Source organism: Ascaphus truei, chromosome 11, assembly GCF_040206685.1.
Source record: "Ascaphus truei isolate aAscTru1 chromosome 11, aAscTru1.hap1, whole genome shotgun sequence".
Taxonomy (NCBI): domain Eukaryota; kingdom Metazoa; phylum Chordata; class Amphibia; order Anura; family Ascaphidae; genus Ascaphus; species Ascaphus truei.
This window is the reverse complement of record NC_134493.1, coordinates 7,632,140-7,652,238: the sequence shown is the minus strand read 5'-3', so window position 1 is coordinate 7,652,238 and position 20,099 is coordinate 7,632,140. Positions and strand designations below refer to the sequence as shown.

General features: G+C 45.3%; 1 long non-coding RNA gene across 1 annotated transcript; it reads right to left on the bottom strand.

The window, feature by feature from the left end:
* Nucleotides 1-1,903: 1,903 nt before the first annotated feature.
* On the bottom strand, nucleotides 1,904-19,179 carry LOC142462850 (uncharacterized). The gene is made up of 3 exons (XR_012787284.1): nucleotides 19,091-19,179; nucleotides 3,124-3,212; nucleotides 1,904-2,789 (listed from the first exon to the last, which is right to left on the bottom strand). It is a non-coding gene; the product is annotated as an uncharacterized LOC142462850 (long non-coding RNA).
* Nucleotides 19,180-20,099: the final 920 nt, after the last annotated feature.

The following is a 20,099-nucleotide window of genomic DNA, read 5'->3' as shown; positions in this document are numbered from 1 at the left end:
GGACATTTTATTTCGTTTTGCTCCATCCCAGTAAGTGTTTATTCATAATTGTTTGTACTTCAAGCTGTGTGTGTTTCGTGTGTAAATAAACCACAATTTATTTTATCTCACGTTTTGTTCAATCAAAGGATCCGGGTAATTTTTGTGTTAAAAGCACTGGTTTCCCGTGACAGCCAGTACTATGTTGACAATGTTTTGAGGCTTGTTACAGCATTACCATTCTCCCAGAGAGACAGTAAGGACATCATCCAGAAACTGGAAGGAGTGACTATTGATGAAGAAATCTTACTAGTTTGTTTGGATGTAGGGGGCTTGTACACAAGCATAATACATGAAGTGGGCATAATTCTATCTCGTACTTCCTGGACACGAGAGGTAGACAGTACAATGCACATCATTAATTCACTCTGAAGCTTCTATACCTTGTATTTACCAAGAATTATTTTCTCTTTGATCACCAGCTCTATGATCAAGTACAAGGGACAACGATGGGCACAGAATGTGCCCCACCCTGTGCCAACCTATACTTAGGATGTTGGGAGGTCCAGAAAGTCTTCACAGATGACAATGACAAGTACACCACACATGTTCATGTGGGTGAGATTGATTAATGATGTGTTCGCACTGTGGTCTAGCTACATAGAACTCCTTAAAGAAATTATAGGGGTTCTTAATAATAACAACACACAACCTCAATCTGACTATGGACATAAACAGAGAGAATACTGTATCACATTCTTGGATCTCAAAATTTTGAGGGGACATATGAATACACTCTGTACTACTTTGCATCGCAAAGATACAGCGACTAATAGTCTCTTAAGAGCCAAGAGCCACCACCCCCAGACTCTTATTAGAGGCATCCCCATGGGTAAGTTTCTGCGAGTTCGCAGAAACTGCCCCACTGATGAAGAGGTTTAGAAACAAGCCAGTCTGATGAGAACAAGATTTATCAACAGAGGATATAGTAACAGGTTGATCAATAAAGCCTGTAAAAGAGCAAATCACACCACAAGGGATCAGTTGCTGTCCAACACACAACTGGTGCCACAGATGAACAAAATAATTAGTTTTATAGGCACATACAATAGTCAACGTATTTTAACCACCAACATACTACGTAGAAACTAGCATGTCTTCCTGGATGATGACCACTTGAGGGAAATACTTCCAAAATACCCATCCAACACCACAAGAAGGTCCAAAAGCATCATTGATAGACTTGTCCATTGTCATTTTGGAAGACCATCAAGACCTACCTGGCTACCACATAAACCGACACTCTCATACAAATGGCACAGGTGCAAATCCTAAACACGTTTCTAATATAAATACATTTCAGAACTGGGATAACTCATATACCTTTGACATCAGGAGATTTGCAAACTGTCAGACCACTGGTGTCACCTTTATGGCAGTTTGAACCTGTAAAAAGAGATATGTGGGGAAAACTAAACGCGAGTTCAGAAGACATATATTAGAACATGTGGGCGCCATCCACAACAAACTTGAAACACCAATAGCGAGTTAACTACTATCAAGGCAGTGACACGACAGCTCTCACTTTCATAGGGATAAACCAACTCTCTATGGGTATTCGACGAGGTGACTGGGACACCGAACTTCTCAAGAAGGAGTCAAGGTGGATTTACATGTTAAATACACTTTATTCCAAGGGTCTTAATGAAGACTTCATCTTCTCATCATTCATTTAAGAGCCAACCTGTGCTCGAGTTGCCTGAAAACAGAATACTCACCTTCATATAATGTATCAGAAACTGGACTCAATCAGACTACTGGCGAACTACAGAGTAAGCAGCTGTTTTCTCCCAGTTTATTGAGGTGATATTCTTGGCACACCAAGACTTGCCGCTTTTTCCCCCACAAATTTTCATGCGTTAAGGAGCGAATTTACTAGTGTTTTTATCCTAGCAGAAATTGAGATTTATTGTTGTCTGCAATACTGTCAAGAAATTCAAGTGGGCGATCGCGAGTTATTGTTTTAAAAAGCTAGTTGCAATGCAACCTGTCCTTTATTCCCATTCATGTGTACACAATCCGATATCACACAGATGTTTAGTACTTTACTGTACTTTAGTACTGTAGAGAATGAAATGTTTGTTTACACATGATAATAAAGTTAAAAAGAATAATACAAAAATACAGTAGCATCTTGTTCCAAATTTAAAATGGTTATTCTGCGCATGCGTATGTGTCACTATGGAACCTTGTTGAAACGTGCATGCGTATAACTATGGAGCCAGTTGAAACGCATATGCGTGTCATCGCATTTCTGCGCATTTTTGTGTGTCACTATGGAACGTTGTTGAAAATGCGCATGCGTGTAACTAGATTTCTAGTACTACTGTCAGTGTCCTCTATCTAAACAGTAAATTATATTTTTCTAGATTTATATATATGTCAAAGCGATATGAATATATATTTCATTTACTTTAGTACTTTATGTATACAGTACTGTAGCACTATTGTCAGTGTAGCTAAACAGTAAAAACAAATGATATTTTATAGAATTATATATATCAAAGCGATATGAATATAAATTTCATTTACTTTAGTACTTTATGTATGGAACTACTGTAAGTGTGCCTACAAAGTAAATGCAACTTCACACAAAAAAAGTATTTTTAAAGAATGAAATGTTGTATTTGTACAGGATAATACATTTAAAATGCATAATACAAAAATACAATGGCGTATCATCTTCCAAATTTACAATCTTCATGTCTTTTTCTTCTTTGCACTGGCTGGCTCTTCTTGGACATCTTGGTCTGTAAAGAAAGAGAAAAAATTCAATATTAACAATCTCACCTCACATTATGCAATCCTGAGTATTTGGGTGTTGGGTGTTTAGGGAAAAAGGACATGGCATGGGGTACAGTACTTTACATTATGACTACAGTATGACTACACATTGCTACACTTAAAAAATATTATGAACCCATGAGTACATTATTAAAATTTTGGGGGTTTTGGAGAAACAGCACATGTCATTGGGTACAGCACTTTTCATTAGGACTAGGGGGTTTACATTAGGTTTGCAGGGGTTTGGGGGAAAGGACGTGGCATACATGCATTTTAGCACAGTGTATTACACTACTGTACCTGGCAGTATTGCTGGGAGACTTTCCTGCACCAAGGGGGGTGTTTCCTGCGCTTTGTCTTCTCCCAGCTCCAGACATGCACATGCAAAGCTGAAATAAAAAAACATTATGAAACCATGAGTACATTATTAAATCCTCAGGTTTTTGGGGGTTGGGAGAGAAACAGCATTCATGTCATGGGGTACAGCACTTTTCATTAGGACTAGGGTTTACATTAGGTTTGTAGAGGTTTGTATTGTATAGTATTTGATGTCTTTATGCACATAGCGCTTCACAGTAGTAATACACGTGACAATCATATAAATAACAAATACAAATAACGGGTCATGGGAATAAGTGCTTCAGACATAAACGTAACATTTAGGAAGAGGAATCCCTGCTCCGAGGAGCTTACAATCTAATTAGTATGGAGGAGGACAAAAACACAATACACACACAGCACACCAGGGATTAATATAATCCAATATTAAACTGGAAGTGTAACTTTAAAATAAAGCCTCCATTAAAACTGAGTAATTAAAATATTTATTTAGAATGAAAGGTGTATAAGACCACACATAAAAAGACACAAAAGACAAGCGGTGTAAATACTGTCCTAATACAGCAGCGTGCACACACTGTAAATACTGCCCTAATACAGCAGCGTGCACACACTGTAAATACTGCCCTAATACAGCAGCGTGCACACACTGTAAATACTGTCCTAATACAGCAGCGTGCACACACTGTAAATACTGCCCTAATACAGCAGCGTGCACACACTGTAAATACTGCCCTAATACAGCAGCGTGCACACACTGTAAATACTGTCCTAATACAGCAGCGTGCACACACTGTAAATACTGTCCTAATACAGCAGCGTGCACACACTGTAAATACCGCCCTAATACAGCAGCGTGCACACACTGTAAATACCGCCCTAATACAGCAGCGTGCACACACTGTAAATACTGTCCTAATACAGCAGCGTGCACACACTGTAAATACTGTCCTAATACAGCAGCGTGCACACACTGTAAATACTGTCCTAATACAGCAGCGTGCACACACTGTAAATACTGCCCTAATACAGCAGCGTGCACACACTGTAAATACCGTCCTAATACAGCAGCGTGCACACACTGTAAATACCGCCCTAATACAGCAGCGTGCACACACTGTAAATACTGTCCTAATACAGCAGCGTGCACACACTGTAAATACTGTCCTAATACAGCAGCGTGCACACACTGTAAATACTGCCCTAATACAGCAGCGTGCACACACTGTAAATACTGTCCTAATACAGCAGCGTGCACACATTGTAAATACTGCCCTAATACAGCAGCGTGCACACACTGTAAATACTGCCCTAATACAGCAGCGTGCACACACTGTAAATACTGCCCTAATACAGCAGCGTGCACACACTGTAAATACTGCCCTAATACAGCAGCGTGCACACACTGTAAATACTGCCCTAATACAGCAGCGTGCACACACTGTAAATACTGCCCTAATACAGCAGCGTGCACACACTGTAAATACTGTCCTAATACAGCAGCGTGCACACACTGTAAATACTGCCCTAATACAGCAGCGTGCACACACTGTAAATACTGCCCTAATACAGCAGCGTGCACACACTGTAAATACCGTCCTAATACAGCAGCGTGCACACACTGTAAATACCGCCCTAATACAGCAGCGTGCACACACTGTAAATACTGCCCTAATACAGCAGCGTGCACATACTGTAAATACTGCCCTAATACAGCAGCGTGCACACACTGTAAATACTGCCCTAATACAGCAGCGTGCACACACTGTAAATACCGCCCTAATACAGCAGCGTGCACACACTGTAAATACTGTCCTAATACAGCAGCGTGCACACACTGTAAATACTGCCCTTATACAGCAGCGTGCACACACTGTAAATACTGCCCTAATACAGCAGCGTGCACACACTGTAAAAACTGCCCTAATACAGCAGCGTGCACACACTGTAAATACCGTCCTAATACAGCAGCGTGCACACACTGTAAATACCGCCCTAATACAGCAGCGTGCACACACTGTAAATACCGCCCTAATACAGCAGCGTGCACACACTGTAAATACTGCCCTAATACAGCAGCGTGCACACACTGTAAATACCGCCCTAATACAGCAGCGTGCACACACTGTAAATACTGTCCTAATACAGCAGCGTGCACACACTGTAAATACTGCCCTTATACAGCAGCGTGCACACACTGTAAATACTGCCCTAATACAGCAGCGTGCACACACTGTAAATACTGCCCTAATACAGCAGCGTGCACACACTGTAAATACTGCCCTAATACAGCAGCGTGCACACACTGTAAATACTGCCCTTATACAGCAGCGTGCACACACTGTAAATACTGCCCTAATACAGCAGCGTGCACACACTGTAAATACCGTCCTAATACAGCAGCGTGCACACACTGTAAATACTGTCCTAATACAGCAGCGTGCACACACTGTAAATACTGCCCTTATACAGCAGCGTGCACACACTGTAAATACTGCCCTAATACAGCAGCGTGCACACACTGTAAATACCGCCCTAATACAGCAGCGTGCACACACTGTAAATACCGTCCTAATACAGCAGCGTGCACACACTGTAAATACTGCCCTAATACAGCAGCGTGCACACACTGTAAATACTGTCCTAATACAGCAGCGTGCACACACTGTAAATACCGTCCTAATACAGCAGCGTGCACACACTGTAAATACTGCCCTAATACAGCAGCGTGCACACACTGTAAATACTGCCCTAATACAGCAGCGTGCACACACTGTAAATACTGTCCTAATACAGCAGCGTGCACACACTGTAAATACCGTCCTAATACAGCAGCGTGCACACACTGTAAATACTGCCCTAATACAGCAGCGTGCACACACTGGAAATACTGTCCTAATACAGCAGCGTGCACACACTGTAAATACCGCCCTAATACAGCAGCGTGCACACACTGTAAATACTGTCCTAATACAGCAGCGTGCACACACTGTAAATACCGCCCTAATACAGCAGCGTGCACACACTGTAAATAGTGCCCTAATACAGCAGCGTGCACACACTGTAAATACCGCCCTAATACAGCAGCGTGCACACACTGTAAATACTGCCCTAATACAGCAGCGTGCACACACTGTAAATACTGCCCTAATACAGCAGCGTGCACACACTGTAAATACTGCCCTAATACAGCAGCGTGCACACACTGTAAATACTGCCCTAATACAGCAGCGTGCACACACTGTAAATACCGCCCTAATACAGCAGCGTGCACACACTGTAAATACCGCCCTAATACAGCAGCGTGCACACACTGTAAATACTGTCCTAATACAGCAGCGTGCACACACTGTAAATACTGCCCTAATACAGCAGCGTGCACACACTGTAAATACTGCCCTAATACAGCAGCGTGCACACACTGTAAATACTGTCCTAATACAGCAGCGTGCACACACTGTAAATACTGTCCTAATACAGCAGCGTGCACACACTGTAAATACTACCCTAATACAGCAGCGTGCACACACTGTAAATACTGCCCTAATACAGCAGCGTGCACACACTGTAAATACTGCCCTAATACAGCAGCGTGCACACACTGTAAATACTGCCCTTATACAGCAGCGTGCACACACTGTAAATACTGCCCTAATACAGCAGCGTGCACACACTGTAAATACCGTCCTAATACAGCAGCGTGCACACACTGTAAATACTGTCCTAATACAGCAGCGTGCACACACTGTAAATACTGCCCTTATACAGCAGCGTGCACACACTGTAAATACTGCCCTAATACAGCAGCGTGCACACACTGTAAATCCCGCCCTAATACAGCAGCGTGCACACACTGTAAATACCGTCCTAATACAGCAGCGTGCACACACTGTAAATACTGCCCTAATACAGCAGCGTGCACACACTGTAAATACTGCCCTAATACAGCAGCGTGCACACACTGTAAATACTGTCCTAATACAGCAGCGTGCACACACTGTAAATACCGTCCTAATACAGCAGCGTGCACACACTGTAAATACTGCCCTAATACAGCAGCGTGCACACACTGTAAATACTGTCCTAATACAGCAGCGTGCACACACTGTAAATACCGCCCTAATACAGCAGCGTGCACACACTGTAAATACTGTCCTAATACAGCAGCGTGCACACACTGTAAATACCGCCCTAATACAGCAGCGTGCACACACTGTAAATACCGCCCTAATACAGCAGCGTGCACACACTGTAAATAGTGCCCTAATACAGCAGCGTGCACACACTGTAAATACCGCCCTAATACAGCAGCGTGCACACACTGTAAATACTGCCCTAATACAGCAGCGTGCACATACTGTAAATACTGCCCTAATACAGCAGCGTGCACACACTGTAAATACTGCCCTAATACAGCAGCGTGCACACACTGTAAATACTGCCCTAATACAGCAGCGTGCACACACTGTAAATACCGCCCTAATACAGCAGCGTGCACACACTGTAAATACTGCCCTAATACAGCAGCGTGCACACACTGTAAATACTGTCCTAATACAGCAGCGTGCACACACTGTAAATACTGCCCTAATACAGCAGCGTGCACACACTGTAAATACTGCCCTAATACAGCAGCGTGCACACACTGTAAATACTGTCCTAATACAGCAGCGTGCACACACTGTAAATACTGTCCTAATACAGCAGCGTGCACACACTGTAAATACTACCCTAATACAGCAGCGTGCACACACTGTAAATACTGCCCTAATACAGCAGCGTGCACACACTGTAAATACTGCCCTAATACAGCAGCGTGCACACACTGTAAATACTGTCCTAATACAGCAGCGTGCACACACTGTAAATACCGCCCTAATACAGCAGCGTGCACACACTGTAAATACCGTCCTAATACAGCAGCGTGCACACACTGTAAATACTGTCCTAATACAGCAGCGTGCACACACTGTAAATACCGCCCTAATACAGCAGCGTGCACACACTGTAAATACCGTCCTAATACAGCAGCGTGCACACACTGTAAATACTGTCCTAATACAGCAGCGTGCACACACTGTAAATACCGCCCTAATACAGCAGCGTGCACACACTGTAAATACTGCCCTAATACAGCAGCGTGCACACATTGTAAATACTGTCCTAATACAGCAGCGTGCACACACTGTAAATACTGTCCTAATACAGCAGCGTGCACACACTGTAAATACTGCCCTAATACAGCAGCGTGCACACACTGTAAATACTGTCCTAATACAGCAGCGTGCACACATTGTAAATACTGCCCTAATACAGCAGCGTGCACACACTGTAAATACTGCCCTAATACAGCAGCGTGCACACACTGTAAATACTGCCCTAATACAGCAGCGTGCACACACTGTAAATACTGCCCTAATACAGCAGCGTGCACACACTGTAAATACTGTCCTAATACAGCAGCGTGCACACACTGTAAATACCGCCCTAATACAGCAGCGTGCACACACTGTAAATACTGTCCTAATACAGCAGCGTGCACACACTGTAAATACCGCCCTAATACAGCAGCGTGCACACACTGTAAATACCGCCCTAATACAGCAGCGTGCACACACTGTAAATAGTGCCCTAATACAGCAGCGTGCACACACTGTAAATACCGCCCTAATACAGCAGCGTGCACACACTGTAAATACTGCCCTAATACAGCAGCGTGCACACACTGTAAATACTGCCCTAATACAGCAGCGTGCACACACTGTAAATACTGCCCTAATACAGCAGCGTGCACACACTGTAAATACTGCCCTAATACAGCAGCGTGCACACACTGTAAATACCGCCCTAATACAGCAGCGTGCACACACTGTAAATACTGTCCTAATACAGCAGCGTGCACACACTGTAAATACCGCCCTAATACAGCAGCGTGCACACACTGTAAATACCGCCCTAATACAGCAGCGTGCACACACTGTAAATAGTGCCCTAATACAGCAGCGTGCACACACTGTAAATACCGCCCTAATACAGCAGCGTGCACACACTGTAAATACTGCCCTAATACAGCAGCGTGCACACACTGTAAATACTGCCCTAATACAGCAGCGTGCACACACTGTAAATACTGCCCTAATACAGCAGCGTGCACACACTGTAAATACTGCCCTAATACAGCAGCGTGCACACACTGTAAATACCGCCCTAATACAGCAGCGTGCACACACTGTAAATACCGCCCTAATACAGCAGCGTGCACACACTGTAAATACTGTCCTAATACAGCAGCGTGCACACACTGTAAATACTGCCCTAATACAGCAGCGTGCACACACTGTAAATACTGCCCTTATACAGCAGCGTGCACACACTGTAAATACTGCCCTAATACAGCAGCGTGCACACACTGTAAATCCCGCCCTAATACAGCAGCGTGCACACACTGTAAATACCGTCCTAATACAGCAGCGTGCACACACTGTAAATACTGCCCTAATACAGCAGCGTGCACACACTGTAAATACTGCCCTAATACAGCAGCGTGCACACACTGTAAATACTGTCCTAATACAGCAGCGTGCACACACTGTAAATACCGTCCTAATACAGCAGCGTGCACACACTGTAAATACTGCCCTAATACAGCAGCGTGCACACACTGTAAATACTGTCCTAATACAGCAGCGTGCACACACTGTAAATACCGCCCTAATACAGCAGCGTGCACACACTGTAAATACTGTCCTAATACAGCAGCGTGCACACACTGTAAATACCGCCCTAATACAGCAGCGTGCACACACTGTAAATACCGCCCTAATACAGCAGCGTGCACACACTGTAAATAGTGCACTAATACAGCAGCGTGCACACACTCTAAATACCGCCCTAATACAGCAGCGTGCACACACTGTAAATACTGCCCTAATACAGCAGCGTGCACATACTGTAAATACTGCCCTAATACAGCAGCGTGCACACACTGTAAATACTGCCCTAATACAGCAGCGTGCACACACTGTAAATACTGCCCTAATACAGCAGCGTGCACACACTGTAAATACCGCCCTAATACAGCAGCGTGCACACACTGTAAATACTGCCCTAATACAGCAGCGTGCACACACTGTAAATACTGTCCTAATACAGCAGCGTGCACACACTGTAAATACTGCCCTAATACAGCAGCGTGCACACACTGTAAATACTGCCCTAATACAGCAGCGTGCACACACTGTAAATACTGTCCTAATACAGCAGCGTGCACACACTGTAAATACTGTCCTAATACAGCAGCGTGCACACACTGTAAATACTACCCTAATACAGCAGCGTGCACACACTGTAAATACTGCCCTAATACAGCAGCGTGCACACACTGTAAATACTGCCCTAATACAGCAGCGTGCACACACTGTAAATACTGTCCTAATACAGCAGCGTGCACACACTGTAAATACCGCCCTAATACAGCAGCGTGCACACACTGTAAATACCGTCCTAATACAGCAGCGTGCACACACTGTAAATACTGTCCTAATACAGCAGCGTGCACACACTGTAAATACCGCCCTAATACAGCAGCGTGCACACACTGTAAATACCGTCCTAATACAGCAGCGTGCACACACTGTAAATACTGTCCTAATACAGCAGCGTGCACACACTGTAAATACCGCCCTAATACAGCAGCGTGCACACACTGTAAATACTGCCCTAATACAGCAGCGTGCACACATTGTAAATACTGTCCTAATACAGCAGCGTGCACACACTGTAAATACTGTCCTAATACAGCAGCGTGCACACACTGTAAATACTGCCCTAATACAGCAGCGTGCACACACTGTAAATACTGTCCTAATACAGCAGCGTGCACACATTGTAAATACTGCCCTAATACAGCAGCGTGCACACACTGTAAATACTGCCCTAATACAGCAGCGTGCACACACTGTAAATACTGCCCTAATACAGCAGCGTGCACACACTGTAAATACTGCCCTAATACAGCAGCGTGCACACACTGTAAATACTGTCCTAATACAGCAGCGTGCACACACTGTAAATACCGCCCTAATACAGCAGCGTGCACACACTGTAAATACTGTCCTAATACAGCAGCGTGCACACACTGTAAATACCGCCCTAATACAGCAGCGTGCACACACTGTAAATACCGCCCTAATACAGCAGCGTGCACACACTGTAAATAGTGCCCTAATACAGCAGCGTGCACACACTGTAAATACCGCCCTAATACAGCAGCGTGCACACACTGTAAATACTGCCCTAATACAGCAGCGTGCACACACTGTAAATACTGCCCTAATACAGCAGCGTGCACACACTGTAAATACTGCCCTAATACAGCAGCGTGCACACACTGTAAATACTGCCCTAATACAGCAGCGTGCACACACTGTAAATACCGCCCTAATACAGCAGCGTGCACACACTGTAAATACCGCCCTAATACAGCAGCGTGCACACACTGTAAATACTGTCCTAATACAGCAGCGTGCACACACTGTAAATACTGCCCTAATACAGCAGCGTGCACACACTGTAAATACTGCCCTAATACAGCAGCGTGCACACACTGTAAATACTGTCCTAATACAGCAGCGTGCACACACTGTAAATACTGTCCTAATACAGCAGCGTGCACACACTGTAAATACTACCCTAATACAGCAGCGTGCACACACTGTAAATACTGCCCTAATACAGCAGCGTGCACACACTGTAAATACTGCCCTAATACAGCAGCGTGCACACACTGTAAATACTGCCCTTATACAGCAGCGTGCACACACTGTAAATACTGCCCTAATACAGCAGCGTGCACACACTGTAAATACCGTCCTAATACAGCAGCGTGCACACACTGTAAATACTGTCCTAATACAGCAGCGTGCACACAATGTAAATACTGCCCTTATACAGCAGCGTGCACACACTGTAAATACTGCCCTAATACAGCAGCGTGCACACACTGTAAATACCGCCCTAATACAGCAGCGTGCACACACTGTAAATACCGTCCTAATACAGCAGCGTGCACACACTGTAAATACTGCCCTAATACAGCAGCGTGCACACACTGTAAATACTGCCCTAATACAGCAGCGTGCACACACTGTAAATACTGTCCTAATACAGCAGCGTGCACACACTGTAAATACCGTCCTAATACAGCAGCGTGCACACACTGTAAATACTGCCCTAATACAGCAGCGTGCACACACTGTAAATACTGTCCTAATACAGCAGCGTGCACACACTGTAAATACCGCCCTAATACAGCAGCGTGCACACACTGTAAATACTGTCCTAATACAGCAGCGTGCACACACTGTAAATACCGCCCTAATACAGCAGCGTGCACACACTGTAAATACCGCCCTAATACAGCAGCGTGCACACACTGTAAATAGTGCCCTAATACAGCAGTGTGCACACACTGTAAATACCGCCCTAATACAGCAGCGTGCACACACTGTAAATACTGCCCTAATACAGCAGCGTGCACACACTGTAAATACTGCCCTAATACAGCAGCGTGCACACACTGTAAATACTGCCCTAATACAGCAGCGTGCACACACTGTAAATACTGCCCTAATACAGCAGCGTGCACACACTGTAAATACCGCCCTAATACAGCAGCGTGCACACACTGTAAATACTGCCCTAATACAGCAGCGTGCACACACTGTAAATACTGTCCTAATACAGCAGCGTGCACACACTGTAAATACTGCCCTAATACAGCAGCGTGCACACACTGTAAATACTGCCCTAATACAGCAGCGTGCACACACTGTAAATACTGTCCTAATACAGCAGCGTACACACACTGTAAATACTGTCCTAATACAGCAGCGTGCACACACTGTAAATACTACCCTAATACAGCAGCGTGCACACACTGTAAATACTGCCCTAATACAGCAGCGTGCACACACTGTAAATACTGCCCTAATACAGCAGCGTGCACACACTGTAAATACTGCCCTAATACAGCAGCGTGCACACACTGTAAATACTGTCCTAATACAGCAGCGTGCACACACTGTAAATACCGCCCTAATACAGCAGCGTGCACACACTGTAAATACCGTCCTAATACAGCAGCGTGCACACACTGTAAATACCGTCCTAATACAGCAGCGTGCACACACTGTAAATACTGTCCTAATACAGCAGCGTGCACACACTGTAAATACCGCCCTAATACAGCAGCGTGCACACACTGTAAATACCGTCCTAATACAGCAGCGTGCACACACTGTAAATACTGTCCTAATACAGCAGCGTGCACACACTGTAAATACCGCCCTAATACAGCAGCGTGCACACACTGTAAATACTGCCCTAATACAGCAGCGTGCACACACTGTAAATACTGTCCTAATACAGCAGCGTGCACACACTGTAAATACTGTCCTAATACAGCAGCGTGCACACACTGTAAATACTGCCCTAATACAGCAGCGTGCACACACTGTAAATACTGTCCTAATACAGCAGCGTGCACACATTGTAAATACTGCCCTAATACAGCAGCGTGCACACACTGTAAATACTGCCCTAATACAGCAGCGTGCACACACTGTAAATACTGCCCTAATACAGCAGCGTGCACACACTGTAAATACTGCCCTAATACAGCAGCGTGCACACACTGTAAATACTGCCCTAATACAGCAGCGTGCACACACTGTAAATACTGCCCTAATACAGCAGCGTGCACACACTGTAAATACTGTCCTAATACAGCAGCGTGCACACACTGTAAATACTGCCCTAATACAGCAGCGTGCACACACTGTAAATACTGCCCTAATACAGCAGCGTGCACACACTGTAAATACCGTCCTAATACAGCAGCGTGCACACACTGTAAATACCGCCCTAATACAGCAGCGTGCACACACTGTAAATACTGCCCTAATACAGCAGCGTGCACACACTGTAAATACTGCCCTAATACAGCAGCGTGCACACACTGTAAATACTGTCCTAATACAGCAGCGTGCACACACTGTAAATACTGCCCTAATACAGCAGCGTGCACACACTGTAAATACTGCCCTAATACAGCAGCGTGCACACACTGTAAATACCGCCCTAATACAGCAGCGTGCACACACTGTAAATACTGTCCTAATACAGCAGCGTGCACACACTGTAAATACTGCCCTTATACAGCAGCGTGCACACACTGTAAATACTGCCCTAATACAGCAGCGTGCACACACTGTAAATACTGCCCTAATACAGCAGCGTGCACACACTGTAAATACCGTCCTAATACAGCAGCGTGCACACACTGTAAATACCGCCCTAATACAGCAGCGTGCACACACTGTAAATACCGCCCTAATACAGCAGCGTGCACACACTGTAAATACTGCCCTAATACAGCAGCGTGCACACACTGTAAATACCGCCCTAATACAGCAGCGTGCACACACTGTAAATACTGTCCTAATACAGCAGCGTGCACACACTGTAAATACTGCCCTTATACAGCAGCGTGCACACACTGTAAATACTGCCCTAATACAGCAGCGTGCACACACTGTAAATACTGCCCTAATACAGCAGCGTGCACACACTGTAAATACCGCCCTAATACAGCAGCGTGCACACACTGTAAATACTGCCCTAATACAGCAGCGTGCACACACTGTAAATACTGTCCTAATACAGCAGCGTGCACACACTGTAAATACTGCCCTAATACAGCAGCGTGCACACACTGTAAATACTGCCCTAATACAGCAGCGTGCACACACTGTAAATACTGTCCTAATACAGCAGCGTGCACACACTGTAAATACTGTCCTAATACAGCAGCGTGCACACACTGTAAATACTACCCTAAAACAGCAGCGTGCACACACTGTAAATACTGCCCTAATACAGCAGCGTGCACACACTGTAAATACTGCCCTAATACAGCAGCGTGCACACACTGTAAATACTGTCCTAATACAGCAGCGTGCACACACTGTAAATACCGCCCTAATACAGCAGCGTGCACACACTGTAAATACCGTCCTAATACAGCAGCGTGCACACACTGTAAATACTGTCCTAATACAGCAGCGTGCACACACTGTAAATACCGCCCTAATACAGCAGCGTGCACACACTGTAAATACCGTCCTAATACAGCAGCGTGCACACACTGTAAATACTGTCCTAATACAGCAGCGTGCACACACTGTAAATACCGCCCTAATACAGCAGCGTGCACACACTGTAAATACTGCCCTAATACAGCAGCGTGCACACACTGTAAATACTGTCCTAATACAGCAGCGTGCACACACTGTAAATACTGTCCTAATACAGCAGCGTGCACACACTGTAAATACTGCCCTAATACAGCAGCGTGCACACACTGTAAATACTGTCCTAATACAGCAGCGTGCACACATTGTAAATACTGCCCTAATACAGCAGCGTGCACACACTGTAAATACTGCCCTAATACAGCAGCGTGCACACACTGTAAATACTGCCCTAATACAGCAGCGTGCACACACTGTAAATACTGCCCTAATACAGCAGCGTGCACACACTGTAAATACTGCCCTAATACAGCAGCGTGCACACACTGTAAATACTGCCCTAATACAGCAGCGTGCACACACTGTAAATACTGTCCTAATACAGCAGCGTGCACACACTGTAAATACTGCCCTAATACAGCAGCGTGCACACACTGTAAATACTGCCCTAATACAGCAGCGTGCACACACTGTAAATACCGTCCTAATACAGCAGCGTGCACACACCGTAAATACCGCCCTAATACAGCAGCGTGCACACACTGTAAATACTGCCCTAATACAGCAGCGTGCACACACTGTAAATACTGCCCTAATACAGCAGCGTGCACACACTGTAAATACTGTCCTAATACAGCAGCGTGCACACACTCTAAATACTGCCCTAATACAGCAGCGTGCACACACTGTAAATACTGCCCTAATACAGCAGCGTGCACACACTGTAAATACCGCCCTAATACAGCAGCGTGCACACACTGTAAATACTGTCCTAATACAGCAGCGTGCACACACTGTAAATACTGCCCTTATACAGCAGCGTGCACACACTGTAAATACTGCCCTAATACAGCAGCGTGCACACACTGTAAATACTGCCCTAATACAGCAGCGTGCACACACTGTAAATACCGTCCTAATACAGCAGCGTGCACACACTGTAAATACCGCCCTAATACAGCAGCGTGCACACACTGTAAATACCGCCCTAATACAGCAGCGTGCACACACTGTAAATACTGCCCTAATACAGCAGCGTGCACACACTGTAAATACCGCCCTAATACAGCAGCGTGCACACACTGTAAATACTGTCCTAATACAGCAGCGTGCACACACTGTAAATACTGCCCTTATACAGCAGCGTGCACACACTGTAAATACTGCCCTAATACAGCAGCGTGCACACACTGTAAATACTGCCCTAATACAGCAGCGTGCACACACTGTAAATACTGCCCTAATACAGCAGCGTGCACACACTGTAAATACTGCCCTTATACAGCAGCGTGCACACACTGTAAATACTGCCCTATTACAGCAGCGTGCACACACTGTAAATACCGTCCTAATACAGCAGCGTGCACACACTGTAAATACTGTCCTAATACAGCAGCGTGCACACACTGTAAATACTGCCCTTATACAGCAGCGTGCACACACTGTAAATACTGCCCTAATACAGCAGCGTGCACACACTGTAAATACCGCCCTAATACAGCAGCGTGCACACACTGTAAATACCGTCCTAATACAGCAGCGTGCACACACTGTAAATACTGCCCTAATACAGCAGCGTGCACACACTGTAAATACTGCCCTAATACAGCAGCGTGCACACACTGTAAATACTGTCCTAATACAGCAGCGTGCACACACTGTAAATACCGTCCTAATACAGCAGCGTGCACACACTGTAAATACTGCCCTAATACAGCAGCGTGCACACACTGTAAATACTGTCCTAATACAGCAGCGTGCACACACTGTAAATACCGCCCTAATACAGCAGCGTGCACACACTGTAAATACTGTCCTAATACAGCAGCGTGCACACACTGTAAATACCGCCCTAATACAGCAGCGTGCACACACTGTAAATACCGCCCTAATACAGCAGCGTGCACACACTGTAAATAGTGCCCTAATACAGCAGCGTGCACACACTGTAAATACCGCCCTAATACAGCAGCGTGCACACACTGTAAATACTGCCCTAATACAGCAGCGTGCACACACTGTAAATACTGCCCTAATACAGCAGCGTGCACACACTGTAAATACTGCCCTAATACAGCAGCGTGCACACACTGTAAATACTGCCCTAATACAGCAGCGTGCACACACTGTAAATACCGCCCTAATACAGCAGCGTGCACACACTGTAAATACTGCCCTAATACAGCAGCGTGCACACACTGTAAATACTGTCCTAATACAGCAGCGTGCACACACTGTAAATACTGCCCTAATACAGCAGCGTGCACACACTGTAAATACTGCCCTAATACAGCAGCGTGCACACACTGTAAATACTGTCCTAATACAGCAGCGTGCACACACTGTAAATACTGTCCTAATACAGCAGCGTGCACACACTGTAAATACTGCCCTAATACAGCAGCGTGCACACACTGTAAATACTGCCCTAATTCAGCAGCGTGCACACACTGTAAATACTGCCCTAATACAGCAGCGTGCACACACTGTAAATACTGTCCTAATACAGCAGCGTGCACACACTGTAAATACCGCCCTAATACAGCAGCGTGCACACACTGTAAATACCGTCCTAATACAGCAGCGTGCACACACTGTAAATACTGTCCTAATACAGCAGCGTGCACACACTGTAAATACTGCCCTAATACAGCAGCGTGCACACACTGTAAATACTGCCCTAATACAGCAGCGTGCACACACTGTAAATACTGTCCTAATACAGCAGCGTGCACACACTGTAAATACTGCCCTAATACAGCAGCGTGCACACACTGTAAATACTGTCCTAATACAGCAGCGTGCACACACTGTAAATACTGCCCTAATACAGCAGCGTGCACACACTGTAAATACTGTCCTAATACAGCAGCGTGCACACACTGTAAATACTGTCCTAATACAGCAGCGTGCACACACTGTAAATACTGTCCTAATACAGCAGTGTGCACACACTGTAAATACCGCCCTAATACAGCAGCGTGCACACACTGTAAATAGTGCCCTAATACAGCAGCGTGCACACACTGTAAATACTGCCCTAATACAGCAGCGTGCACACACTGTAAATACTGCCCTAATACAGCAGCGTGCACACACTGTAAATACTGTCCTAATACAGCAGCGTGCACACACTGTAAATACTGTCCTAATACAGCAGCGTGCACACACTGTAAATACCGCCCTAATACAGCAGCGTGCACACACTGTAAATACCGCCCTAATACAGCAGCGTGCACACACTGTAAATACTGCCCTAATACAGCAGCGTGCACACACTGTAAATACCGCCCTAATACAGCAGCGTGCACACACTGTAAATACTGTCCTAATACAGCAGCGTGCACACACTGTCAATACCGCCCTAATACAGCAGCGTGCACACACTGTAAATACTGTCCTAATACAGCAGCGTGCACACACTGTCAATACCGCCCTAATACAGCAGCGTGCACACACTGTAAATACCGCCCTAATACAGCAGCGTGCACACACTGTAAATAATGACATACAAATAAGACTCATTGGTCACAGAAAAAGCCCATATTGGTCTGCATACAGTAAACAAAATACCAATCACTGGGCAATAGGCTGTAAAGGGAGAGACAGGCACTCACCACGAAACTGCGAGCTGGAGCCGCACGCTGGAGCTAAACAGTCCGGACCGCACCAGCCGTAGGGATCACAACACAGCCCAAACTTCCTGGTTCACTGCTACTGCCTCTGCCAATCAGCAATGCCACTGGAGGAAATCTCACACTCACAGACTTCCTTCACTGCAAATGTATGCTATCCTATTTCAACTCTACCCTCTCTCAGGCTAAACAACCTACTTTTCTTCACTAATAAACACACACAAGTCGAATCTACGCCGACTCTTCACTGTCTTTGACTCCCTACTCAGACCACCCTCTGCTACCTGGTCTTTTTCCTTCATCTCACCTCAGGACTTTGCCAACTATTTCAAAGAAAAGGTGGAATCCATACGTCAGGCCATCCCCTCTGTATCCTCCTCCCATCCTACACCTCTTCCTAACTCTCCTCCTGCCTTCCATGACTCTTTATCCGCTGTCACGGAGGAGGATGTGTCATTGCTGATCTCCTCTTCTCCCTCTACCACTTGCCCTCTTGGCCCCATTCCCTCCCATCTCCTAAAACCTCTTGCTACTTGTATAATCCCTACGCTAACACACATTTTTAACTCCTCCCTCTACTCTGGTACCTTTCCCTCTTCTTTCAAACATGCAACAGTCAAACCATTACTCAAAAACAGCGAGCGTGACCCTACCTGTCTTTCTAACTATCGACCTGTCTCCCTCCTACCATTTGCCTCTAAACTCTTTGAACATCTTGTATTCTCTCGCTTGCTCCACTTTCTCAACACCTATTCTCTCCTAGACCTTCTACAACAGGCCTGCCCAACTCGTAAAGTGAGAAGGGCCGAACTGCTCCAAGGAAGAAAAAAAATTTGGCCGCACGGTTAAAATCACCATCATCATCATCATCATCATCATCATCATCATCATCATCATCATCATCATCATCATCATCATCATCACTCCTCCAGCACCTCTCATCATCATCATCCTCATATCTCCCCCAGAACCCCTCACTATCAACCTTTAC